This window comes from Meleagris gallopavo, chromosome 26, assembly GCF_905368555.1.
Source record: "Meleagris gallopavo chromosome 26, MGAL_WU_HG_1.1, whole genome shotgun sequence".
NCBI lineage: Eukaryota > Metazoa > Chordata > Aves > Galliformes > Phasianidae > Meleagris > Meleagris gallopavo.
Genome location: NC_139429.1, coordinates 3268144 through 3295174, shown reverse-complemented (window position 1 = coordinate 3295174; position 27031 = coordinate 3268144). Strand labels below are relative to the sequence as shown.

At 46.0% G+C, this 27031-nt stretch overlaps 1 protein-coding gene and 1 long non-coding RNA gene across 40 annotated transcripts in view; one reads left to right on the top strand and one right to left on the bottom strand.

Annotated features, from left to right (window-relative positions):
• Positions 1–27031, bottom strand: part of LOC109371009 (uncharacterized) — a 214789-nt gene that overhangs the window by 90004 nt on the left and 97754 nt on the right. For 6 of the 38 annotated variants that reach the window (XR_014879718.1, XR_014879726.1, XR_014879736.1 and 3 more), the window contains exons 1-2: positions 17971–18513; positions 14284–14340 (exon numbers count right to left, since the gene is read on the bottom strand). The gene's annotated coding sequence lies outside the window, so the exon portion shown is untranslated. The other 32 variants (XR_014879732.1, XR_014879748.1, XR_014879745.1 and 29 more) reach the window with 22 other exon arrangements.
• On the top strand, positions 3402–15243 carry LOC146542757 (uncharacterized). Of its 2 annotated transcripts, none has more exons than XR_014879764.1 (4): positions 3402–3874; positions 4422–5784; positions 6853–8100; positions 9109–15243. It is a non-coding gene; the product is annotated as an uncharacterized LOC146542757 (long non-coding RNA). The 2 variants fall into 2 exon arrangements; XR_014879765.1 differs by having other exon boundaries at positions 6853–9213; positions 9748–15243.

Genomic DNA, 27031 nt, shown 5'->3' with positions numbered 1-27031 from the left:
CTGGGCGGAACCCTGCAGCTCTTTGATTTCCTTCCATGTTTGCAGTTATGCCGTTTCTGGCTGACCCTTCCCAAACCTCGGATGTTTTCCTCTCGGAGCTGTGGGTACGTGGAGCCCCGCCTGGGAGCTGGGCTGCTATGAAGGTTTTGAGGGTCTTCGGCAGCTCTTTGACAATTCTGGGAAGCTCAGCAAAGCTGGGAACCATTTTCCCCATAATTTCAGCCTTTATTTTGCTTTCCCCCCCACGTGCTTCCAGAAGGATAACAACACATATTTTTCTGGCTCTAGAGCTGTTTCTTTCTTGTATACTGGGACAGTTGCTCACAAACATCAGTTACTGGAAATGATGTCCAAAACTGCCCCATCTCTGCTTCCTCCACACAGATCCTCTTCCAAAAAAGAGAACAAATGACTATCATTAGAGATGAAGCTTGTGGCTTGTTTTGGTGCTTTAAAAATCAGACAGACCAAACCAGCTACAAACACAGTCTCACAGGACATGGCCAGGCCACCACGGGCATCACAGAGAGGAGCCCAAGCCACACATCTGCACTACATCTGAAGCCTTGGGGTTCCAGTTAGGGCTGTTCAGACTGAGACTAAATGCTTCAATCCCAGAAGATTCTTCTTCCTAGAAACACCACCCATAAGAGCCTAGGACAGCCTCGTGTCATTTGGAAGTGAGTGTTAAACACTCTTTGTTAACATTATCAGTGCTTACTCAATTAAATGCAGAATCATCCAGCCTGCACATGGAAGCCCACCAATGCAAAGCCAAATGGCCTCTTTTGGGTGCTGGGTTCTTTAAGAGGTCTGAAACGAGTCCTACACATCTTGGATTTTCTGAGGAGAAATATCTCCAAGAACAAAGTAAGGAAAGCAGGCTCCCAGGGCCCCTCATAAATTCTGGCACAGAAAGGCATGTGCTTCCATTGAGTACATTTCAGAACAATATTTCCTGAGGCATTCTGAATGGTATTGATTTACATGCAAAAGATTATGCTTGCAGCCATGCAAAAAGACTGGATAACAAAGGTGGACGAACAATGCGTCAAGAAACCAAGCATGGACTTTTCTTCTTCAAGTTAATTAAAAGAAGCTAGGTCTGATTCTCTTTGTTTGACACCATTAGGGCACCATTCACTGCTCGGGAGTTAATCCTGATTTACTGCATCAAATCAGAGCGATCCGCACTCCGCATCTGAGCCATTCTAAGCTGTAATCAGAGACTTCAGCACAATGCTCCTACATCTGCAACAAACTCGGATCAAATTTTACTAATCACCTATCTCTTTTCAATCCATTATGTTGACCATTAAGATAATCATATGAATTTGTAAGTCTGAGCTGGGGAGCCATGTGAGCCTCCTTAGCTGTGTTTCTATGGAAACAATTCCCCTGGCATCTTCGGTCCACATTTGGTATTCCTGCCTGTCTCATTCGCACACTCAAATCCTCATCTTCCAAACACTCATTTCACTTAGGCTATGCTTTCTTTTTCTTCCGTCCATCCATTGAGCTGGATATCACAGGGATGCTGAGATATCTGGCAGGTCATTGTGCCAATGCTGACCCAGCGGAAAGAGGATGCAGACAAAATGGTAGCACAGTCTCCACAGGCCCTCTTAGTGCTGGGACTTTTCGGTGCAATGAAAATGAGTCCAAATCATGTTTTAGTGGTTTGGTTTCTGCCATCTCTCAGTCAAGATCACCAGTGAATTACAATGGGAAATGACACCTGCAGGAATATACATTCAGAAGCTTCCGTACTCCAGTCTCCTTCCTCTGCTCTCTGGCAGCTTCACCCATCTCCAAAGAGCAGTCATTTATAGAGGTGGCAGCTCCTGAATTCCAGGTGCAGCCAATGCACTCGAGCCCAGGGACAGAATAACTCCTCACCCAAATGGAATGAGGAGCGTGAAGGCAGCCAGAAATTAACTTGATGGTTAAAATCTGGTTGCAGTGCATCAGTTAGCACTCCATCCCTGAGAGAAGGACCACATCCCAAGCATCAGGGCTTCCACCGCTCCCCTTTCTGAGAACCACAGCACAGTTACCCCAGATCAGGCATCAGCAAAGGCAACAAGAGGAAGAGTCAGTGTATTTTCTGCATTTAATACTCCGTCTTCTGAACGTACCAGGAATTAACTTGCGGTACCAAACCACCAGTTGCCTCCGTAACCTGGTTTTGCCTTCTTTTAAAAAAAATAATAATAATAAAAAAAAAAGAAGGGTATGGGCCACATTTTTGGACAGCCTAATTTGGCGCAGATCCCTTAGCTCCATTGTTTTCACTGGAACTGTACTAAGTTGCACCAAATGAGGATATTGCTCTAAAGAAGTTTTTTTGCTTTAAAACAAACACACAAACAAAAACAGGTTCAGACAAGACCGGGGATTCTGAAGCTGCATTCCTGCCTCCAGAAACTTCCAATGACTTGCAGTAGTCTTTGCTTAACCAAGCCACAAATTTGTAATGCCTTTAATCTTCCCATGTAAGTCAGTTCCTCTGCTCCCTTAATCGTTTTTGTTGCTCTTCTCTGAATTCCATCCAATTTAGCACACAGCACAGACTACATTACATCTGAAAGGCCAGAAGTATGGCGTACAGAAGCTCATTTTCAAATTCTACGACCTCAATTCTTGGGAGGATTTCAGAGACCAGACACTGGGCTATAATTGAAGAATGTGTGCCCGTATAGCTGGGTAATTTAAATGCATTTTCTGTGAATAAATCTACTCGGTACTTTCTTGATCTGTACAATCTTCTGCCATAGGGGCCTAACATAAAAATACTTCAAAGGCTCTAACAAATTCCCTCAAGATGTGATCTTCAGCATTTCAAAAGCTGAAAGACGTAGACAAGGCTTAAAGTGATCATGATATATTTTCAAGGTAACACTTTTCAGCAACTCCCGTTCACCCGTTTCTTGAAAGCGAAATTATATCACCTCTCCCTGTATGTGTCTTTTTAACTTATTGTCTGCCTTACGAGCAACGCCAAGACGTGGATTTGACTTTAGGTTAGGGTTTACAATAGCTCGTTATCTTTAAATGAAGCACAGCAATGCTTCCTTCCCTCCCTACACCTCCTGGATAGCCCCGCATGGAAACGCGGCAGCCCCTCACCTCTGCAGCACCACAAAAGTTTTGCTTTAGGTTCAGGTTTCAGCCATGATCTCTTTCCCCATGCAGGGCTGAAACCAGACCCAGCGCAACCACACTTCCAAAAGATTACTTGCAAGTTACACCTCAGTCCCATCTCTGATACTAATTAAGCAGTTTGAAAGTTTGAGCCAAAAGATATTTTGAATCCGATGCTCTTGGCCGAATTCAGGATTCCTCGTGTCCTCCAAGCAGTTTTATAACAAACCTCCTAGACAGCGGCATATTTAACGAGAATGCAGATGATCAACTGCAGCCCGCCTTGCACGGTTAACTCAATCAACAAACTACTAATGACTCCAGCATGCTACAGTTTTTTTTGGCTAATGAAAACCGCATTGACCAGATTTTTCCCGTTCTCCCAGGATCAAACGCCAATATGGAACGAGTTCTGCTACAACGCTAACATCAGCCTGCCAGCAAAACACTGACCAGCAATAGCAGGACACAACCCTGCCAGCTTCAGGGAGTAAAAGCTCTCCCAGACTGCAGGGCAGCCCTTCCCAGGTAGGTGTCTGTCTGCTGAAACCAAACCCAAAGGAACACAAAGCAGTGCGAGTGCGGAGCTGCCACCTCGACACGCCGCGTTCCAAGACAGAAAAGCCTTTTGTTCCCAGCACGCCGGCTGCACCGCCCGGCCCTGCACTCCTCCTCCTCCTCCTCCTCTCTGCCTTCTGCTGCCATTGTGCTGCGGGATAATTTGTAGCAGGTGAGAGCAAAATATGCCCCGCTTCCTCTTTCTTTCCCTTCTGCGCTGCCTGTTGCTGCAATTTCCTCTCACCTCCATTTCTTCTCCTTCCCTCCCTCTTCTAATAGAAGACAATCAGCCACCCTGTGCATGGAAATGTAACGGCTGACCGTGCTCTAAAAGCTGTATTTATTGCAGTCAGAGATAGAAAACAGTTCATCTTGCCCGTTACCCTCCTGTTAAATAAAGATTCGCGCTCATGGAAATCAGTGGAAAGAATTCCAATGACTTCAGTCATCTTTGGATCAGGGCTTTGTTTCCTTACAAAATAACCTCCCATTTTCAATACTGTCTCATTTCTAATGTGACCAATCTCTGAAATAGACTTTCCATGCCGTACCTTGGAGAAAATGCTGTGGCCTCACAATTTCTCTCCATCAGGAGGAAACCTTGCCTCCATTTCTGACTCTGTCACCACTTAACTGAGTGCCTTAAGACATGCCCCTTACCTTTTCCAGTCCTTCACTTTCCTAACAAGAATCACACGGAATGCTTCTTCCTCCAACAGGCAGAAACGCTACTGAAGAAAACCAACCAACCAGGCATTGTTTTGCTTTTGATCAGCTTCATGCTGGGCCACCATACACTGCCATGCTGTCCTTCCAAGCCTGCAACCAAAACTAAACAGAAGGTAAAGACTCACTGGGAAATAGAAGTATTAATTAGGACTTGTGAATCAACTGGAAATGGTCAGTTCTCCTAAGCTGCTTCTCAGACTAAGCTACGTCACTAGAACATCTTGAACAGAAAGCAGAGAAACTGCACAGCTCGTCAATACGGACTGTGCTCCTTCTTCTTTAAGATGTGCTCCTACACAGTTCTCTCCACTTTAAAAGGCTTAAATATTAAATATTGTTCCGCCAAGATGTAGTGGGGGTCCATGCTTGACTTCATTCCTCTCTTAACAATGTCCTCAGGCCAGCCGCCAGGAATTCAGACGCTTAATGACTTCCCTGGGCTAAGAGCTCTTCATCTCAGCCATGTTCTCCTCTTATCTACAGTGGGAAATGTTCCCATGAGTTTCATGGTGTGCTCTGACCACAGAACTCCTTGCTTCACCGACTTTCTCATGAGTTACTCTCCAGGTTCAGACTTCCTGGCCTCACCTGCAGTCCGGGTGCACTGCTGTTCTGGTAGCTCCTCAGTTCCTCCTGACAGCCTCAGCTTTCACCCTACAGCACCTCAGCCCCCAAGCCTCTCCTCCACCTTCTTCCATGTCTCGTTGGGTGCCACCAACCTCCCCCTTGAAAAAGCTGCTCCACCCAGACTTAGGATTCTGTTCCAGTGACCACTTCTGATAACGGATCTCTTACTCAGTTTTGTATTTTCAATGCTGAAGGACCTCATTTCAATGTCATATTTCTAATGGCATGTCACCTCCAGCTCATACACACTCAGCTTGCAGCAAATCCAGTGAATTGTGAGTAGAACCAAAGGAAACTGCTCACATAGAATGGATTGTGGCTTCTGAGGCAACCAGGAGAAAACCAAGGACTTCTATGCCTGTTGTTGGCCTTTTTTTTTTTTCCTTCAAACAGTGGAGAGAAGTGACTAGAAGGTTATCTGGACAAAACAATGGAACTAACACCCAACTACGTCCTATGTCTTATGAGTATCTGTCAACTTCAGGTGTGCCACCACAATTGAATGGAGTGGTTTAAAGGCAGACTATTCACTATTACTCCAAACTATTATTCCAGAGACTTCAATGAACTGGCTTGGTGCCCAGCTTTCCTTCCAGCATCACTGAATGAAAAGTGGCTGCTATTTGGTTTGCACGAAAGCAACGATGAGAAGAAAGTCTTGAAGAGGAACAAACACAGTCTGCACAGCTGATGATGATTGGACACCCTCACAAGATGGCATGAAGGGTAAGCAGAGACACAGCACAATCAGGGTAGCATGAAAAGACGTGATTGTGCATGAAAAGCATAAATCTGAAAACAACAGAGACAGCTTCTATTTCACAGAATCACTAACAGTCAACCAACTAACCGCACCACAATAAACACATTCATAGAAGAAAGAGGCTGGGAGGGTGTCTCAATAATTCCATGTTATGCTTATGCAGTAGATATTACTGAGTTGCCATATACAGTTCTGAATTAAAAGCCAAATCATTATCTTCTCTCATATAGCTCACATTTGCATTAACCACTAACATTGCTAAGTAGGAGCTATAATCCTCACCATTAATCATCTGTTTTGCATCAAGTGATATGTCGCCTTTATCTCCCTAGAGCCTTTTCCTCAGGATGACCTCCTCAAGTTCCCCTTCTAAAACGGTTATTTACGATGGCTAGGACAGAAGTGGAGGAGATGAACAAAACCTCTGCTGCACAACATCCCTATTTTGTTGATATCTGTGATGACGATCAACAATCAGGTCTTGTGGCTCTAATCTAAAGTAGCATGCAAAGTCCTCAGGCACTTGGAAGACTCTGACTTCATGTCCACATTACGTTAGCTTGGTTGAAATAACCTCCTTTTGCAGGAGATCCCATTACTTCATTGTATCTCTGTGCTAGCCTTATTCAGATCCTCAAGAACACCAGAGCTACTCAAATGAGCTGCTCTTGCTGCTGTGCCCACAAGTGGTTCCCTCTGCATTAAAGCACAAAGAGCTGTCTATCCTTCCATACCCCATTTCTTTGCCAGTGACACAGAGACTGCTGCAAGACAGCTTGATGCTTCTGCTGCCCAGCCTCACTGCAAGATTTTGCACATCCCAAAGCAAACAACGCTTTCCAGTGTTCCATTCCTGACACCTTTGAGAAGCGTGTGCTTCAAGTCCTGCCCTCCACATGTAATACGGCTGGCTTTCCCCTCTGCTGGTTGTGCTATCGCTGCATAGGTTTTGTTCAGTTTAAGTGGATGGGGAATAGGCATTTATGTCGATAAGATCTCTGACAAATGCCATCGTCCTCTTTGTCTTGCAGGAGGTTTCTGCTACCGCATCCCTACCACACTTTTATTCACTCGTCGGTTCGTTTGAAAATTTACTGCTCCCTGGCACATCAGCGGAAGCTTGTGGCTACTTGTGGGTTTCAGAAAGGAAGGGTGCATTTCAGATGTCACACAGTAAAACAGTTGGACCATGTGTAAAAATAAGATTATACCTTGCAGGCTATGGTTCCAAGCAGTCCAGTTTAGCCACAGATAAGACAGACTGAGGAGGTTTAGGATGCAGATTGAGCAGTTTTTCTTCAAAGCCATGCCAGCTGCTGAAGGTGCAAAAGACAGACTTTTAGGCTAAGCTTTATGGTGCAATTTGTTTCCATCAAACTCTGCTTATGATGATTTAGCTGAGTGGATCCAGAATCTGTTACAGTAAAACAGGTCAAAGAGGATGAGGAAAAAGATATTCCCATTCTTCAAAGGAAGCAAAACAATTTTTCATCTTTTCTGACTGGATATCGTTACAGAAGATTACAGCTGGTATGATTACTTTCAGCAGCCTGGTGGTTGACCTGTAATTCTGTAAAAAATATAAGTAACCCTTCATATATTGGCTTCTCCCTCACTCTTTGTTCCTCTCTGCCTACATTATTTGCTGCATTATGGATCTTCACACGAAGACTCCTCGTGCTCATTTCACAAGTGGGCAGAGCAGATTGAAGCAAGCTGAGCACAGCTAGTTCCAAACTACGTCTGGTCATCTCACCTACCCATGAGAGACTGCCTGCAAAACAAACAGGGTAAAGAGAGGGGGAAGAGGGAGGGACGGCCTCTCTTCCTTCTGTCCAAATAGCTTTAAGACCACTTCAGTGGCCTCTTCACTGTAAGATGCTGAACAGCGGCGACCCTGCAGGACTGCAACACCGCTTCCAGAAAGGAATCCGCACAGTAGGAACATCAATGTGGAGGCAACAAATCAATCTGCCCGATCTGCCCTGTGACAGCAGACAGCGCCTCGACCGCAACGCGATGCGCAGCAGCACCACGTTACAGAGCTGCCTTCTTCACACATGGACTTTGAAGCAAAGGAAAACATTTGTGCAGAAGCCTAACCTAGTGTGAACGTGTTGACAAAGCTCAGAGGAAACAGCCATCCCACCCAGAGACTCTGCCCTCCCAACTGCAACAACGAGGGACAAAACCAATGAAGGCTGAAAGCAGTTTCCAAATGCTGCTGCTTTGCGTTATTGTAGGAGCTTTCACAGAAGTACCTCTGCAAGGACAGGAAGGTAAATTAACTCTTCTGTGTCTATGATATAAGTCAGAGCACACAGAGGTCAAAATTAGCATGCGGCACCTGAAGCAGCCTCTTGTTTAATGAGCCCTTAACTATGGATTGCTGGGAGATAGGAGTACACAGCCCCGCTTTTATCCATGTCACCACAACCAGAGGTGCAGTGGGATGAGGGGTTGCTGTCACCCCACCCTAAGGGCCAGCACTCACGGCATCCCAACGTGCTGAGAGCTCCCAGCAGAGCCCAGGCAGAGGGATCCCTGCTTCCCCCATCAGCAGGGAGAGCTTCCCCTGCTTTCCTCACAAAGCCTTTATTCGCATGCAGCAGCCTCAGCTTGGCCAGCTGAGCAGAGCTGAAGGAGCTCACGGCCACACGGCAGGCACAGGGATTGCCTCGTGATCTTTGGGGGCACGGTGGTGATGGCCAAGATCTTGGCACACGATGGAAAAGGAAGGTTAATGCAGCAAAGCACAGAGCAGGCCGACGTATCTCCACGCTTGCCACTTTAAGTTTAACTTTCTCTGTTTACTTTTTAATTTAATGTATTCTTTTGATCTCTCTTTCTCTCCTTTCTCTTGTCTCCCTGAGTTTGCTGACACAGTAGAAGCATGACAAGCTCAGACAAGCTAACCTACTTTTTCTTTTTCTCTTGTACATGTTAATGCTCCCACTCTTCTACCTAGCATATGAAAGCACATTGCAAGTATCATTATAATGATACTTCCAATCCCCTGTGAAGTAATTCCCCCAGCTGACAGGTGAGGAAACTGAGATGCACAGCTCTTAAATTACTTGCCCCTCCAGCTTACAGAGCAAGCCAGCAACACAAGTGGAAATGAAACGCAACAGACTTCTGTTTTTCCTGGGCCCCAATCTATATAAAATAATTATACTTCCACCCATCACAGGTCTGTCAAATGCCTCCGTTTCCAAATACAGTAGTAATAGCAAAACTTTAGATATCCATTACAGACCTAACACATCTCTGTAATTTAATTGCAGTCTTGGATAACTCATCATCACGTCCTCTGTGCCTTCAGTCTGCACTGCAGCCTGTTAGCTCCGCTGCAATGGGTCCACACCACTGCAGAAAAACTGAAGCTGGAGGTACGTGCTAACAGGAGGGGACTGGGATGCGTTCACTTTCTGTAGCCCAGTCCCTGCATGCTGTGAGGAGCAAAGCTCCTGTGCACAGTGAGCCGTGTCATGCACTCCAGTTCTTCCTTTCAGCTCACCTTCCAAAGGCTCAGGACTCAGCTCTCTGTGTGTGCTCACGTTTTGGGGTCACAAAAACTGGATGTGGGCAGGTTCAGACCTACGCCTAACTGAATTTCATCCTAACCATGGATCTCTCCCAGCCAGGCTGCTTTCCCTCTATGTATGGAGTAATTCAGTGCTAAGCCATGAGCTCGATTTTGCAGAGATTAGATTTCCAGTTATAACACTGACTAGAATTCAATATCCATCACTCCCTCCAGGGTACCAAATAATCTTCAGCATTTGCAAAGCTGAACTTTCTAAAGCAAGTGTACCTTTAAAATTAGTCCGATATGACTCAAATTCAGATATTGACACCTTTGGGGTTAATATTCTCAAAGACATTCCCTGCAACAAACCACGTACTTTTTTCTTTCTTGAAAGCTGAAATCAGCTCACACATAAAGGCAAACTACTGCAAGAAACCAACGATAAAATCAAATGCAAACTTCAGCCAAGCCACGAATCAAGCTGAAATGAAAAGAAATCACTTTCACGGTGAACAAGATTGACCACAAAGGGGTTTGGCGCAGTTTAACTGTTGCACTCTAAGGATGCATCATTACTTTAATATGAATTAAGTTCTATCTGTCCAGTACAAACAAGCACACGGTTCTTTACATCCCTTCATCTGGTCGGGTTGAGCCCTCCTGAGCCATCACAGCAAACACACGACACGAGCTGCTCTCAGGTCTGGATCTCAAAGCACTCAGAGGCATGCAGCCCTTGTCTGTTAGCAGCAAACAGTCCCTCCAGCTGCAGGAGGCTCCCACACATACCTGCAGGACTGAAATGAAAGCCCTGAGCCATCCAGCATCACAACACCTTCTCACAACTGCACTACTTTTGTCCAAAAGCTTCGTCCGCGGCCTCCAACGCTGACACACCAGGGTGGACCTGTATGTGTGCATCTCACTCCTAATGCTTAATGATCTTGAGCACAGCGATATCCACATCGCTCTGGAAAGAAATCAATTCTCCCTTTGCTCTGAGGGATAAATGCATGTATTCCATAATCAGCCTGAGAGAACATAGGGGATTGGTACATCTGGGAAGCATATGAGAAGCCTTTTCATATATATATAAATATTTTGTGAAGAACCTCTCTCAAACCCACCTTTAGGTATTTTTCCTTCATTTGCACGCTGGAAAAGTTGACTGATGTTTTCAGTTTATAAGATATTAAATAATAACCACCCGCTTGCATTACTTGAATGCTTTTCATGCCTAGAATCCCCCACTACACCTTATCCATCTTATCTGCAGTGTTTCTTTGACATCCTCATACCCTGTTCCTGCCATTAGCCATGGGATTCAGTTCTCCCAGCACGGACGTGAGGTCGCCTCGGGGGTTCTGCTGAGCACACAAATACCTTTCTAGGACAGAGAGTGAAGAAAGATATCACATTTAGCTGAAAAATCACCGGGCACCAGGACCAGCAAGTGGGCATAGGGCAAGCAGGGGCTGTATTTGGACATGTTTCAGTGCTGAAATGGCTGATTTACACTCAGAGCACAAAAGCACTTTCAGTCAAAATATCACCTTTTGATGGAGGCAACACAAGAGTGGAAGGAAGACTGAAATCTTGTCTTCAGGGTGTCCCTTCCATGTTATAAACTACTCAATATTTTTCCATTTTGACTGAAAATTCAACTTCTAGGTGGAAAAAAACGAGGAAATAAAAACAGGCAACTCTTTTTCCGGTGATTTGCTGCAGAATAACACGAGGTGAGCTCCAGTCTGAGTTAGTGTCTGAATCTGTTACCATTGAGAGACAAATGAGGCCTCAGGGCAATGTGCTAAATCACAGGGGTGCCTGCTACCACCTCTCAGTTACGCATTTCTGCTTCTCCCTCTCTCCACTGGGTTTACCTAGGAGGCCCAAAAACACTTTTACAGGAGCACGGGGTCTTTGCTGTGCTGGAAATGCCTTTCTTTTCCTCCCTCCCTCTGTTTTAGGAGAGTGGCAATGCTATGAAAAGACCGGATCTTGTTTTACTTTATTGCCATTAGGGGCAAAGGGAAAAAAGAGAGAGACCAATAAACACAAAAATGCCAGGAAACAAGGAGACTGCATGCTTGAACGCCCAGCCCTGGCTGCCTTCTTCCATGAGTAACAGCCCATGTGTTGACAGAGGTCATGTGTGGACATCCACCACAATGCAGAAAGAGGAGGTGCAAAAAGATTCACTTTATACCAGCAGAGCCTTTTGTTTCCTATGGCAGAGCATCCCTCTGCACCTTGCATGAAGCACAAACCTTTTTATTCCCATTTCTCCCCCAAATTGATACCTTCTGTCCCGCTTTTCTTCTCCACAGCAGTAAGTGCTACAGAAATATTTCCGAGTGATTCACTGCAGAAAATATTTGGGGAAACCAAACCAAACATTTGCAGCTGTGTGGCACAGACCCACTCAGAACCCATGGCAAGCAACAAGATTTATCTATAAACTCTGAATGCAGGCCAGACTGGTTGATGTTTCACTAAGTTCAGTTATCTGGGGCTAATTCAGTGCTGTCTGTGGCAGTGGATCTCAGCACAGCACCTGGAAATCTCCAATGCTTCCACTGCAGAGCTCGGTGCATTGCACTGCAGCCCAACCTTCCCAGCTGGCCTCGCTGCCCTGACCTGCAGCAGCAGCCCCAGGTAGGCATCCTGCAGTAACTGCTCTGCAGCACGAGATCTGCATCTCCCAGGAAGGCAGTTACTCTGTTTTATGTGCATCTCGTGTTTTGATATGGCTCCTTTAAGTCACCTCTCTCAACGAGCTCAAATCTCAACACCAACCTGCAGTTTCAACCAGTCTGTCTGGGCTACGATTCAGTATCACTATCGTTAATTGCAGGTCCTTTTTGCTCCCTTCTGTCCCCGGCTTCAGAGCGCTCTGTGGCTATGGGTGTGGAAACCAAGCAAGGTGGGAGGAGCAATGCATAAAGCACCACATGCTCTGTCCCATTCCTTGCACGCATCCCCAAGGCACAGCACCAAACCAACAAAGTTTTCCATCCAAGCTCTCCACAATTTCTATGGGGCGCTATGTTTGCCCTATAGAAATCCTGGACTATTGATGAACTGCATGGGGCAGGGGAGAAAGACTTCAGCTACACAGTCAGGTCATGAGAGCAAAAACCACATATTTCAATAGAATAATGAAAGGGGCCAGGTGCTTAATCTCACTATTTGTAGAGAGTTTCAACTCATGTGCTTACACATCACTTATTTTTCACTATAAAAACCTGAACAGGAACAGATAAGTGCAAAATAACAAATGAAAACAAAAATTAAGCAAAACAAAGAATATCCATCACTCCACTGCAGTCCAAAACAAGTTTCCAACACACACACAAAAAAAAGGTTTTGTCCTTTCACATTCCACGTTACAAATTTATAGACATTAAAGCAGCAGCGCTCGGATCCAAAACGATTCAAGGCCATCAAGGTGAGACTTCTGATTCAGGCTCATACACGAGGATGTCATTGAAAAACATTCAGCAGCCCAACGAAATTGTGGTATATATGGCAATATGTGTGACCAAAGGGATTATCCCAGAATGGCTCACCTGATTAGTTATACAAATGCCTTTCTTTTTTTTTTTTCTCCTTAATCCAAGACCGTGCAGAATGCCAAAGGGAGAATGGAGCGGGCTGTGTGCTGGAATGTCTGAAGGCTACAGACTTGGGATTTATATTCCATGTTGAATTCATTGTTCTCTCTCCTACCCCCGCTGCCCTCTAAAAAATGCTGCAGCCATGACAGAAATAAATTAGCCGGAGGTACAGGTCACACCTTCAAGGGCAGTAAGCATTCTGGGTAAAATCAATAGAGAAGATGGGAGTCTCTAGCAGCTGAAGCAGAAAGAATGACGCATTGATAGCTTTACATATACTCAAACAAAGGCACTTTGGAGCAGCCCTCGTCCCTGCTGCCTTGTGAACACAAAGCTCGTTTTTCCGACCACCTGAACCCCAACAGCAACACAGAGGCGATTCAGAAATTGTTTCTTTGGACAATTTGCATATCGATGCAGAAAATTCTGCTTGTTTGCAGCTCCACCCAGGGAGGAGCTCCAGATGACGAATTCCAACCCGAGCTGCAGCTCCTACAAACTTTTACAGAGCTCACAACGCACACAGAGCTGAAATGGTGCAGCACTCTGCAGCCCCTCGAGTGGCAGAAGCTGAAGCAGCAGCCAAAAAGTCCCACAAAATTCAGTGAACGCAGAAACAAATCCAGAGGGCACCACCAGACAGCGACGCTCCGTGTTCTGTTCATTATTTCCCCCTCTGGTTTTAAAGCAGTGGATAATTTATTCAAAATCACCTCCATTCATTCAGCACCTTAAAGTCAGGCTTTGGTATTTATGAATCACAGATCCCCTGAAATAAGGCGGAATCAGGCTTACAAGGATAAGGGCTACATGAAGATTCATGCAGAAGTGGTTTTTACTAACACAGGAGCTCTCAGTGAGACACACGACCTTTGCAGACACTTCATAGATCCCATGGGGTTCCTACCTGCATTTCCAGGCTCCTAAAAGCTTTAAACCTGATCTAAGTTTCCACAATGCTGCTAAAAACAGGACTTAGACTCCGCAGTCCCTCGGGAGCTGGTGAAATTGCTACCCAGGAGATCCCTCCATGGGCAGGCTACAACCTCTCCTCCTGTTCTATCCCTCCCAGACTTCCCCAGAGACAGCTCTGGCCCAAATACAGCAGAATCCAAACCCAAACGAGCACTGATTTTGTGCAGAGCCAGCAAGGGAATGCCAAACAGCACAACTTTTCCCTACCCTCCTCGTTTGTTTGTTCTTTTGAAAACCCACACAGCGTTAGCACGTGCATTGCTCTTTGATCATTAAGACACCCATTTCTGCCTAGGTTGAAATACAGTGCAATTTGGAACTATATTGGTACTTACATTTACAGAGCCTGAGAACAACATCGTAAATGGAACTCTTTTCATTTCCAGTGCTACCTGTAAAAATAAACAAGGGGATTCATCATTAATGCCAGTGCTGCATTAAACGATTATCTTTTGCATACAGTCACTGCCCCATCTTATGTCTCCAGCACGTAGCAATGATGTGGCAATACCTGCAGATATCTCTGAGTTCTGGGGGAAAAAAAAATAAAAGCAAAAAGGAAAAGCATTCCTCAGAAATCAGCTGTGCTTTGCTGCTTCTGCTCTGAAGGCCTTTGCATCTTTGGATGGTTCCTGGAACCCACCAGTGCAGACAAAGAGATTGCTTAGTTTTGGTCTACAGAGAGGAGAAGGCACAATTTCAGCTCTTAATTCAGGTGCTCTGGGAACACCCCCAGCACAGCTCTGGTGCTGAATCACAGGAAAGAGGTGACTGATGGGGCAGGGTGGAGCTGGGGAAACTCCACTGGTGAAAAGGCTGAAAGCCTTTGTAAAGAAGTCCCAGCAGCCCTCCTTGGGAAGTGTGAGCTGTAGGTGGGCAGCCTCCACGTGGAGTCACAGGTGAGGAAATCAGTCCTGCTATCAACTTGCCACGATGGCTCCAGCTGGAGCGCATGGCTCTCCCTGCAGCCACAGCTGTGGGCTGTTTTGGGGACAAAGAAAGTGGGGAAGGAAAGGCAGGTTCAGCATCTTCCCAGGAATGACCAAGATCCTCCAAACAAACATCAGATACAATGGCCTACAGTGATTTGCCCTGCTGTTCTGCTGCAGTTAAAATACTGCTGCGGTACCTGCTTTTATGTTAGACATCCAAAAAAAAAAAAAAAAAAAGCAGTGTAATTTGCACATACATACTGAAATGCAGCACAAAGTCTGTGCTTTGAATAAAGCAATGCAATGCACCTAATGCAGCTTGTGCCAAAACAAATCACTCCCCATTTGTTTTACACTTGAGCGATAAGTAAAGTCCTGCCCAGCTTTGGAGAACATTCCAATAATCCCACAAGCACATTATCTGAAGAGATCACATTTAACATCTGCAGGTCAAGAATGACCCATCAGAGATACACCCTTTGGCGCCTGCTTTCCTCCAGCAGAGCTGGATACCAGCTGACTTGCTTCGCTGATTGCCTTAGCCAGGGTGTTTCAGATGGGTCTTGACATCCTGATACTCAGAATGCTCCAAGCAACCCCTGTCTTCAAAAAAGGGCATCTCTGTGTCAGCACTGAAACAAGGAAGCTGCCACAAATAACTGCTCCCAAAACCTAAGGCTGCTGCTCTGCGCATCCCAGTGCTGATGCAGACTCCCAGCAGAGGTAACTGCTGTGACCCGCTGCTCAGTGCTGCAGGGCACATCCCATGCCCACACCTCCTGCTTTCTCTGGTCAGATTTCACCTCTGCCTATCGACTGTGGCTGGTTTCAGAGGACATGCCTTCATTGCAAAGAAATGCTTACTCTGGGCTTAACAAAACCTTGGGAACAACTGGGCCTTTCCAAGAAGTACACAGACCCCTTCTCTTTGTTTAAAATACACGGGGATTTAAATTCAATCAGTGAGCAGGTGTGGATTTGCTTTGGGAATACCTGGAAGGTTGATGGATGAAAACAGAGATAGGGGAGAATCTGGCTGGTACCCATTCAGCAGATGTTACAGTAATGGATCACAGATAGGAGTGTTAAGATATGGGCTCCGTGTCCAAAGAGCTGCTTTCCACTTGGAACATCTGCACGCCAATGAATTGCAAAATCTTAACCTTAGGAGGGGAAATGAAATAATCTAAAAACATTTCCTGTCTCTAATTATATTTTGCATGTGAAGAGGATCCATATAAAACTGCTGGATTTGGACACCTGAAAGCAAACAATAGTGTGGGGCATGCTGTGTAGTCTGCATCTGGATAACGGTGCTATTTTGCCTTCGTGTGGTCACTAAAAGGATCTAAGCTGAAATCTGTGGGCCTGAGAGGTCCCAAAGTTCATTTCTGAAACCCAAATCTGGATGTGCATTTTTGAAGCTTGGGCTTATCACTTCCCTGCAACACAAGGTATTTTTTCTGCCAAAAAATAAGCAAAGAGCCTCACAGGAATCCCTCGTGGTCACCCTCCCCACTGCACAGCGAAGCAAATGGAGGGACTGCATGCAAAGAGGGCAGAGTGTGTGCTGTGGTCACACAGAGCCCGTGTCCATCTGCAGCACAACCCTTCCTGCCTCCATAATCCCCTGCAGGTTGCTAAATCAAAGAAGTGAAATAAGGCAAAGCAATTTTCCCAGCCTCCTCTCATCAAAAAAACTTCCTAGGATCTCAAGGGGATAAGAGTAAGGCAAGATCAGAGAGCTTCAGCTTTGGTCATTTGCAGATTCCTTCTGCTTGGCCTAGCTGCTCCCCATCCCTCCGTGCGCACGCAGCAGGTAATCCTGGTGGGAACCAACCCGAAGCCCACAGAACCCAGCACTCCTCCTTGTTCTCTTCCCTCACCCTCTGCAAAGAAGAGATGCTGAGGGTTTTTTTCCCATGCTGCGAGTGGCGAGCAGCAGCACAACCTATTATTGTACTTTGCTCACGGATTGTGCACTTCCCACCCCATAAGCAGGAGCACTCATCGTGACTGACCTGTTACCCTTTCTCCTCCTGAGATCCTTTGCAAAGACAATCAATTCCCACCTTAAAATAACCAAACGGTAAGCACAAGGATTTTGCACTTGCACATCTAGTTATTTAATTATCTCAAGTCTCTAAAATCCACGTGATTTGAATGTTGAAGGCTGTGTATACTTTTCACACTTAGAAAACAAAATGCTCACTTTTAATAAGCAATACAACCGTCCTAAAGGACACAGGAGGACAAAATCTAACCAGATGTTTCTGACCTACTGCAAACAATCATTAACTACAGACAGTTTCTAATTATTTGAGTCCATTTCACTTCTTACTCTGTGGTCATTTTGTTCCCTGGCCGTGTGGCCTATGCTCAGAAAAATCTCCATTAGGCAGCACAAAGTTGCAGAAGAAAAATGACCCTTTTTCCTCTTCCTAAGGTTGTTTCAAGTCCTCTAAGCACATCTCCGAGACAAAACAAAAAAAGTAGAAAGCACTTAAAAATTTAAAAGCACAACAGCCTGCGACATTGAAACATGCTGTTATCAAATCAAATTGCTTTCTCTCACCCCTCTGCTAGCAGTTTTGCAATTCATTTTCCATAAAAAGCTGTGAACGTATTAAAAGGCATAACATCTCTGCTGAGACTGGGAGCGACCACATGAAGCAGCCACAAGATTTGCTTGATAACATACAGAGTTCATTATTCACGAACGAGTCTCATTTTCAGCCTTAAAGGAGAGGGTGGGGAGAGAAGGGGGAGCAGCCTTTTCCAGCACACACACTTGAGGTAAAGGATTGCATTTATAGGAACCGCTAAAAAGAATTAAGAGCAGGAAAAGTAAAAGAAAACACACCTCTGTGCTACCAGTTCGCAGGAGCCAAGCTTGGATCCCCAAAACACGCTCACACGTTTTTCACTTCAAACAAATTTACCTTCTCAGAGCGGCTGAGCAATCAGAAAGCTGCTCAACTTTCAGAAAGTTCAGCTCTGCTGCAGATGGGAAGGGACAGAGAGCAGAAAGCACAGTGTCAGCCAAAGCCACGAGCTGCAAAAGTTCCTCTGCACCCCCCACCGACCTACCAGCCTTCGTCTCACAGGTAGCAAAGTTTGTCCTCCTCCTCCACTGCCACAGCCGCACACGCACGCAGGCTGAGTGCACTGAGCATCAAAAGAATATTGTTTCCAATCTTCCCATGACCAAGGAGAGCGAGAAAAATGCGGTCTGGCCAGGTACTGCTTCTTCGTGAAAAGTAAATCCGGCATTCTGGAATGAGTTCAAACACAGGGCTTGACAGGCAAGGGAGAAAAGCTTTTTCACTGAGCATGCTTAGTCCTGCACTGCCTGCACACTTAATGAACATTACTTCCTTCCCAATGGTTACTCCTAGTAGAAATCCACACCCCCTACTCTTTCAGAAGTCAGGAATGCAGCTGAAACCAAAGTCCAGAAAACAAGCCCGACACCCAGACATGGCCCCACAGATCAATAAACCCAGGTTGTGACCCGCAGGTCAGTTTGTCAAACAGGACATCGGGCTGAGTTTTTTCTACACTTGGTATAGTTTGCTTTATGCTTCAGCTAATGCTACTCGCTCCCCAGAGAAAATAAAACTGCACCGGCTTTTAAAGGATGATTAAATGCTTCAATAACAGCTGGGAATTCTCTTTAAATCTCGTCTTTCCAAACCTGCTTTAAAATGAGGAATGAGCGCCGCGTAAAGAAGTTCTTCAGATTCTGGGATTCCTGAACAAAAGTTGCTGGGATTTGCCCTAGGTGAGGAGTATCTGCTAAGCAAAAATAGAGACCCTTCCCTTTAGTGAGAGCCCCATCCTGTTCCCTTTGCAATCACTCGGAGTTTTGTCATTACCTTCAGTGGGAATCACACCACGGTTTTAGATTACAAATGCTTTCAGGCAAGAGCTGTGTCTACTTCAGTGACCTGTACAGGACAGACTGGTTCTGGCACTTCAATTTGCAATTTACAATATTGCTGTGTCTGAGCGTTTGAGCACCGTGCAGCAGAAGTCTCCCTCCTTACAAAGCCCACAAGAGTGGCTGAAGAAAAGCAATTCTACAAAATCGCATGTGTTATTTTTAAAGCTTTTCATTATATTTCAAGCTTTTCAGCTGCTTGCCAATTTTTTTTCCCCGTCAGGTTACACTTAGCTCTCACATCTCAATTCTCACCCACAATAGGACCAGGAGATTTTTTGTAATGAAGGCTACGCTGGCCCAGAGTGCCGTGTCATAAAAACACCAAGCAGCATACGATGAGTTACAATGGAATAACAAGGGCTGTGGTATTGTGAGGTAAGGAGCACTGATCAAAATCTAAGCTGTCATCATTTCCAAGGCCTCTAACATAACCACTATCACACCACATTTTAAAATAGGTTACAATTTGATTGTGACCTCTGCATCTGAGCAGCTGCAGACCTCACGTGGCTCTGGGTCTGGGTTTGAGGGGGACAGACCACGGCAAAAATCAAGTCCCTGGATTCCAAATGTCCCACTTAGACCCCATTTAGATTGCAAACTGTAGTAGTGCACGTTGGGACTGAACTCACGTGGGTAGGTTCAGAATCACTCAGTCTGTTGGGCAACCAAGTTTGAAAAAAGTAATGATAAAAAGAAGTGTAAGTGCCCACACAGATCTGTTCTTCCTCATTTCCTTCAGGATCACACAAGGAAAAGTCCCCAAACTGCACAACAAAAACAACCGTGCTGTATTTCTAATGTGCTTAACTTGAGGTTTGGGAAATCCCCAGAGAAAGAAAGTTTCCTGTTGATGTGCAGAAGCAGCCACATAAGGCTGATCAACCCCCCAGCACACCAACCAAAAGGCTTTTCCCTTTGGTACACCTCCATCTCACCTCCCAAAGCCTTCCTTTGGTCAGGGAAGTCCCTAACAGCACAGAACAAGCTGTCAGCCCAACTGGATTTTTCCCCCTGGACCATCTCTCAGCCACTTTTCATGGCCTTGTCATTCAGCTGCACAAGAGAATGAAATCTGTTGGGTTCATAAAGCCTGAGGCATCGAAAGCAGGCAGGCAGTGCACCTTACTCACATCCAAAATGATCCTAAAGCTCAGAGGTGATGAACCCAGGGCTTAAACACAAGCTCACTCAGCAAACAGTTTGGGTGCTCTGAGCCATCCTCGTCTTCATCCATTGCTCACAGCCACTCCTGGGGGAACAGAGTGCCTGTATGCTCCAGTCTGGAGCCCAAGAGCTTACACTGAGCTCCAGCTGGGATCAGGAGCCAAACCAAAGCACAGAGCACTAATGCACCTTAGGAGCGCACCATCATGGCATGACCCTAGGATGGCAACTTTGTTAGAGTGCCGGTAACCTGCTAGAGAGACGTGGTGACACAAATCCCACAGCTGCCCACAACTGGACCCTCCCTGCTGCTCTCCTGATAGAACAGCAGCATGAAATGCTCCAAGCTGCAACCACGCACTGCCACCGCAGGGCTCTGCCATCCCCACCGAGCTCCTCAAGGATGTATGCTCGGGATCCATCTTCCTTCTGAGTGCACAGCACTGCAGCCCTGCAAGCTGAAGGCACGCTGCAAATCCGCCGTCTGTGAGTCACAGCACAGGGAGCAGACTGCTGATTCCCCTCATGCCTAATTAGCCATAAGAGGTTGGCATGACCATTTGTTCAGCACAGCGTTGGCCCAGCGCTCAGACGAATCCCGTGTCCAAAAGGAAAGTGCTCTACCTCCAGTTTTCTTCTGGAAAGAAAAATCATTGAGGGGCATTCCAGTCCACAGGAGTGGTACAATGTCTGTCAGTGAAGACAAGCCTAGCTATGCACATTCTGTCCTGCCACAGGACTGAGTCTGGTTTCTCTGAGGGAAACTGGGACCAGCTCTACCTGCTTTTGAGCCGGGACTGCAGGATGACAGACCTGCTAGCAGTCCGAAGTGAATTTCAGCAGGAATGAGGTGTTTAAACTCCTTCTAGACTCTGCAATTAGGGCTGCTGAATAGCAAAGATTTGGGCAGGATTGCAAAGGAGCAGAGAAAGAAGACTTGTGCTGTGCCTAGAAGCCAACAAGTGACCCCCAGATGGATCATCAGCAACTGGAGAACAGCGTCCTTCAGGCATCTGTGAGTCAGGACGAGGACTGGGAAAAGCTTAGATAAGTGAAAAGCCTACAGGGAGCTGCACAAGCTTTGGACTGCTCGATTTCTGGGACGATGCCTACATATCCTAACCAGAAAGCTGTGCCCTAAGGCGCAGACCTGAAACAGACTTTGGCATGGCATCAGTCCTTTCCAGGGTGAACGACAGAGCCCACCAACACACATTCACCAAGATCCAATGGGGAACTATTGTTGCCACTCTTAATGAGAGCCAAATGGCTGCCCCTCCCAGAGCTGACAACTCCAGCTGGGGCAGCTTTGCTTCTCTTTTCCCCCTAGGATGCATAAAATACATTTCTGCTCTCCTTCCTGACACCAGAAAAGCCTGGATCGCTTCCCACTGTACTGTGAGAGCTTGAAACTTGGCCATGCTATTTACAGCATCGTCTTTGCCCGGAGGAATTGGAGCCACATAGTGCTTTTTCCACCATATGCAAGCAGCAGGCACGGCTGCATGTGCCAGCACCACGACATGGCGAGCTCAGCGCTACCTGTCGGTGCTTCCCCATGGCCACTCCAAGCACTACAAAGAGAGAAGAACAGGACTTCCCAAGGGATGCTGTCTGCTGGCTCTCATCTTCTTTGCTCCTGGAGCTCAGATGCATCCATCCTTCAATTGTTGATGGGAAAGGATAAATTAAAGAAAGATTGTAAAGGGTGGGGCTCTATTTCTGGTCCTCTCAACAGTCATTTTGGCTTTTGGTCATAGAGAAGCTTTTCAAAAGGAGTTACGTGACTCAGAAGCCTCTGTTCTATTGATTTTCAGCAGGAATCGGGCTGGAACTGCAGCAGCTCTGGGTCTGAGCCCCACGTGGGCTGTGCATGCAGTGACCCACAGTCAGAGCATCTCCACCAAAGGAACGTGGCACCTCAGCTCCGCCAGCAGCAGTTCCCCACCACCATGGGGACACCAATGGCCCCAGGAGAGCTGCTTCTGGGACAGCCTGTCCCTGGACAGCAGAGCAAAGGGGGCTGCATGAGGAGCCTCAGGGCTGGTGCCAGCAGGGAGTACACAGCCTCAAAGGGATGGAACTGCAACACTGCATGTCTGTCCCTCTCTCCTCTTTCATCAAACCCAAGAAGCTGAGCTCAGAGGCAAGAAACTGAGTGAAACTCTATGATCACGGACAAAAATTTGACCAAACTGTCTATCTTTCAACCTTAGGATCTGTTTTAGAGGAATTAATGCATTCATTTATTGATAAAATATTAAACATGAGTAGCTGGCAGGTTTCCCAGAATGCAGCAGGTAATCTAAATGTAGTAGAAGTAAAAGCACAAGAAGCTTTAACTTTAAAGGTGGGGAAAAGGACTTGCTTTGCTGGGACAGAATGACAGAGCAGATATTGAAAGTACAGCAGTTCCCAGATCTGCTCTGGTCTTCCACATAAGTTTGGGCAAATCACGTCTCTGATTTATAGTACTCAAAAGGAGCTGGATGCAATTATTACAAAGATTGCTACGATCGATCTGAGACAGCACTGGCAAAAGGCTACAAATAACGCAGGAAAGATCAAGCCACAGCCACAGTCTGATCAGAGATTCAAACTCAACGTCACAATAAACAAGGCAAGCCTCACACCGCTCCCCTGTTGCACTCTGACATGAGCTGGCTGCAGGACATTTTGCAGCAAAACCACTTTCAACCCAATGTTGCAGACCTTGGGGAGGGCAGTGGTACCTTCAGCAGAGCAGAGCGCTGCCTGCACCACGGTGCTGCTCAGCACTGCAGTGCTGTGAGGTCAAAGTGACCAGTGCTGATCCGCTCAGATCTCACAGCAATTCAGAGCTGTGCTTCACATATTTTTTCGACTTCTCACCAAAAATGTGGACTGTTTGTTTCCTCCTGACCTTTTTTTTCAAGTCTATTGCATGAATTAGCTTAGCAGAGTCTTCTTGCAGGATAATAAATAACAGCAAGTATTTCCTATGACAACCTAAGGTTTCTATTCCAGGCACAATAAATTTCACTGAGGGAGGAGGAAAGACAAACTGCATGAGCAACAGCATTGAGCCCAGGGAACTTCATTTTTCCCCTCTCACAGGAGAGTTGTTTCAAGGCTAAATGTTTTCTGTGCAAGGTATATATGATAAATATTTGCAGAAGGATGTTGGTGCAGTGCAGTTCTTCTGAAAGGATTGTGCTACATCATTTGTGCTGTCTCTAAGCTGCAATGAGACATGATACTTTAGAGGACAAAAAATGAAAAAAGGAAAAAAGCTTGTCTACCTTAATCAAGATTTGTTAGTAATTTCTGATAGAAGGTAAAACATTTAGAGTTTTGGTTCTGATCAAGTATAACTAAAAGCCATTATCTCATCCTGAAGGAATTGGATGTGTTTTTGCCAGCACAGGAAGACTCACCATCTATCAGCTCCTCTAGGATTAATGAGTTTGCTGGTACCTAATCCCAGCAAAGCCAGCAGTCTGATAAAGACTTTAGCTGAGCAGTGAATATCAGCATCTGACCATAAGAAAATGAAGAGCAGATAATACACATCCATGGCATTGCAAGGCACAGGCCAAAAGGCAGGACTTTCAGACATCACAGTGCCTTAGGAACTGAACCGGACCCTAAAATCTAACTGAAATTCCTACAAATCCCAAACGTGCTCGAGTGTTTGCTTTTCTGCTCTCTGTGATCCTGGAACCTTAGCAAAGATGGAAGATTCCTCTGAATGGTGACTGTTATGTTCCTGTATGGACCATTCCAACCAAAGTCAAACACCCTGCTATGTGGCTAGCCAGAATTAGAGCTCAGACTATGAGATGTAGCACCTCCAGGAACCAGCTGCAAAGCAAGCTCCATGTTTTGTCCATAAACATTTCAGAGGAAGACGACAACTGTCAATATGCACAACAGGGCCAAGACATAATAAAACAAGACGGTAATATCCGTGTCCCCAGTCATCTCCCTCAGCTACAAGCCAGTACAGTCTGCCTTAAATTCCTGCTCCCGGTGCTTTGCACAGGATACACATCATCCCCATGCAACAAACGGATCCATTTAATTTTTTCCACTTAAAGTCGCTGGTGAGTTCAACTTTGGCACTCCAACAAAAAAGGTCTTCATTGCCAGCATGCGCAATGCTCCGGAATCAGAGTGGGGTGAGAGGAGTGGAAAGTCATTTATAAAGCAAATTTTGCAGCAGAGAGAATTATTAAGCTTTACCCTGGGATTATGTGTTACGTTTCTTTCTAAAACATTGCGTTTAGCTCATGACAGTCTGCGGGGGAGAGGGGAAGAAAGGTGAAAGTTTACTTTTCTTCCTTTGTTTTTGTTCCTTATCAGTGTTTGATTTTTGTCAATACTGAGTTTTCCTGCCAGTAAGGATTCTAACAGCTCCCTTCTGGGGACGCCATCACTTTGTTAAGGCTTTCCCACATGCTTTGCAAAGACGTGGGGCAAGGCGAAAGGCAGCAGGCTTCCCCCAAGGAGCATCAATGCTTTAGGAGGATCCCAAAGAGCAGTAGTTCTGCAGTGGCCACAAATCATCCCCGGGAGCAAGACGGACAACCTCAAGTGTGACCACCGTGATTTGGGGACCTTGGTAGTTAATTTCCCAAGACTGAGGAAGAGAAGGCGTGATTCCTTATCAAGCCATCTGAAAAGGCTCACGGAAAGCATCATTCAAACTGACACCATGAAAAAGGTTGGTTTGGGATATACTGATGCCGATTCTTCATTCAGAAATTCCCAAGCAGCCTTCCTTAGCTTGCACCAGTCCAATCTGAACACATCTGTTGTGCTGGTTTTTTCCTCCTCTCTTTCAGACCACTGATTGCTGATTTATTCAAAGCATTCTCCTTTCTTCTTTAGACCTCCCTCATCCTTTCTTGGGCTGATGGTGACTTGTCTTAGCTGATCCCATTTAAGTGGTTTGCAGGGTCAAAGCGATGCCACGGTGTGTTTGTCTTACATCCCATGAATCTAACAGCACCCTGTCCTGCAAATACTGTTGTCTATTTATGCGACTACCATCACTGTTTTACCTGTGCACCTCAACTCTGCAGGTAATACTTCTCCTTTTGATCAGATCCTGTATGGATTTAGTAGTTTTTGAAGTGTCTGGGTGCATTCACGTATCTCTGTATCACTGCAGACCTTGAAGTAACTACTTCAGTAACTGCTAGGGGACTGAAAGCCTCTCATTTGTTACAGAGGTAAATGCAATCAATACATGCACGTCTCAGTAAAGCTTTCCATGCAAACAGTTTTGTCTTGTGTTTACTTGGAAACCACTTTAAAATGTACTTCTGCCATAAACACATAATTGCAAAAAAAGTCAGCAGGACTAAAACTGCTGGTATTGAGTGCTACACCTAGTGGTGTTTGCAGGATTTGTAGCATTTCTGACATTTAAACAAATAATTACACAAAAACAACGTTTAGAGAAACAAGTCATAACACAAGGAGGAGAGGAAAAAGCACTCCAGAGCACTTTGCACACTGAAGCAGGGGGTCTATTCTTCTATCAGCATGCCAGAAATTTATGCAATTAAATTATAATCATTAATGAAACTTGCCTACCAACTCAGCTGTTACATAAGAGAGAAAAGCACAGCTACTTAAGCTGCAATGTTACTGTTACAAAGCAAGGGCAACGGGAGGTGCTCTGCTACCCTGTTCCATGGGATGAGAAGATGCTGCAGTCCGTTTTTTTGCTTATCAGCGCACCGTCCCCTCAAAATACTTTAAGTAGTTTACTTTCTTTCTATTTGAAACTTCTAAGGGAAACAATTTCCTCCTCTAGGAGCCTTCTTCAATCCGAGTGCCTCTGTCCTGTGCCCACATGCCTGACACAGCACTGAGGGATGTAGGCCCATTGGGTACAGTGCAAGCCGTGTCTGAAATTTGCAGATGTCAGCCTGTTCAGTGAGCATCAGTTAAGAAAGCCTCTCCCGAGCGCCTGCCATCTCCTGCTGGTTAATTAAAGCACACGCAGATGCAACGCCCCGATTCCTAGGAGCGCTCAGCCTGGCTGCCTGCCCTCACCTGAGCTGCTGGAGCATCAGCTGCTGAAATGTCACCGCCTGCAGCACGGCAGTCCCAAGTCACCCAGCGGTGCCTTCAGCACTTTGCTGCTCCCTGCAGCGGTTCAGCAGAGAGCTCACGTGCCGGGGGACGGGGCAGAGCAGTGCACGGGCAGTTGGGAGCCTGTACTTCAAGGCATACCGAGCGATTCCACTCCCACTCACAGATGAGAGATTGTGGTTACGTGCCCAAGGTTATGCGATGAAATTAATGGAAGAGGTGAGACCGTGGATCATTGCCCAGTTTCCATCACAGTCATCACAGACCCCTCGGTGCAGCAGCACGCGTGGGCACAACGGGACACGTGGGGCAGAAAGAGGCAGAGGGTCTGCAGCTTCCTCTCCCCTTTCCCTCCCAAAAGCAGAGCTGTGCTGGAGGACTTGCTGAGCCATTCCCAGCACCGCTCCACGCTTAGCACTGCTCACTTGCCAGCTGGAAGGAGACACAAGTTTCAGGGGTCAAAACTCTTAAGTAACACTCCGGTTTCCAGCTCTTGTCTCCTGAGATGCAGGAACACCATCCAACTCACTGTGGACATCATTTCCTTTTTATGTTTCTCTACTTTCAAATTACTAAGCAGTACAAATGCTTTTAGCAGCCATTCCCACATGCTCAATGTACTCGACAGTTTCTAATAAGCTCAGCTTATCTCAATCACTTTTTGTTGGCGTTGTTAACACACAGGAGTTAAGCCACTGATTGCAGAGGAAACAATTGTCTGCTGAGTAGTTGATACCATGAGCTTGGGACTGCCAGGAGATGTCCTATACATACCAGCAAGTGGGGAGCAGTGGTTATTTTGTGGGCACAGAGGCCATGGATGGGCAGAGGAGCATCACTAGGCACAGCAAATTGGACTCCTGCCACCTCACCAGGACGCTGTGCTCTTTCACAGTGTTCTGTCCCATAGCTAAGGAACAGCTACATCTATAATGTTCTCACTGTGTGAGA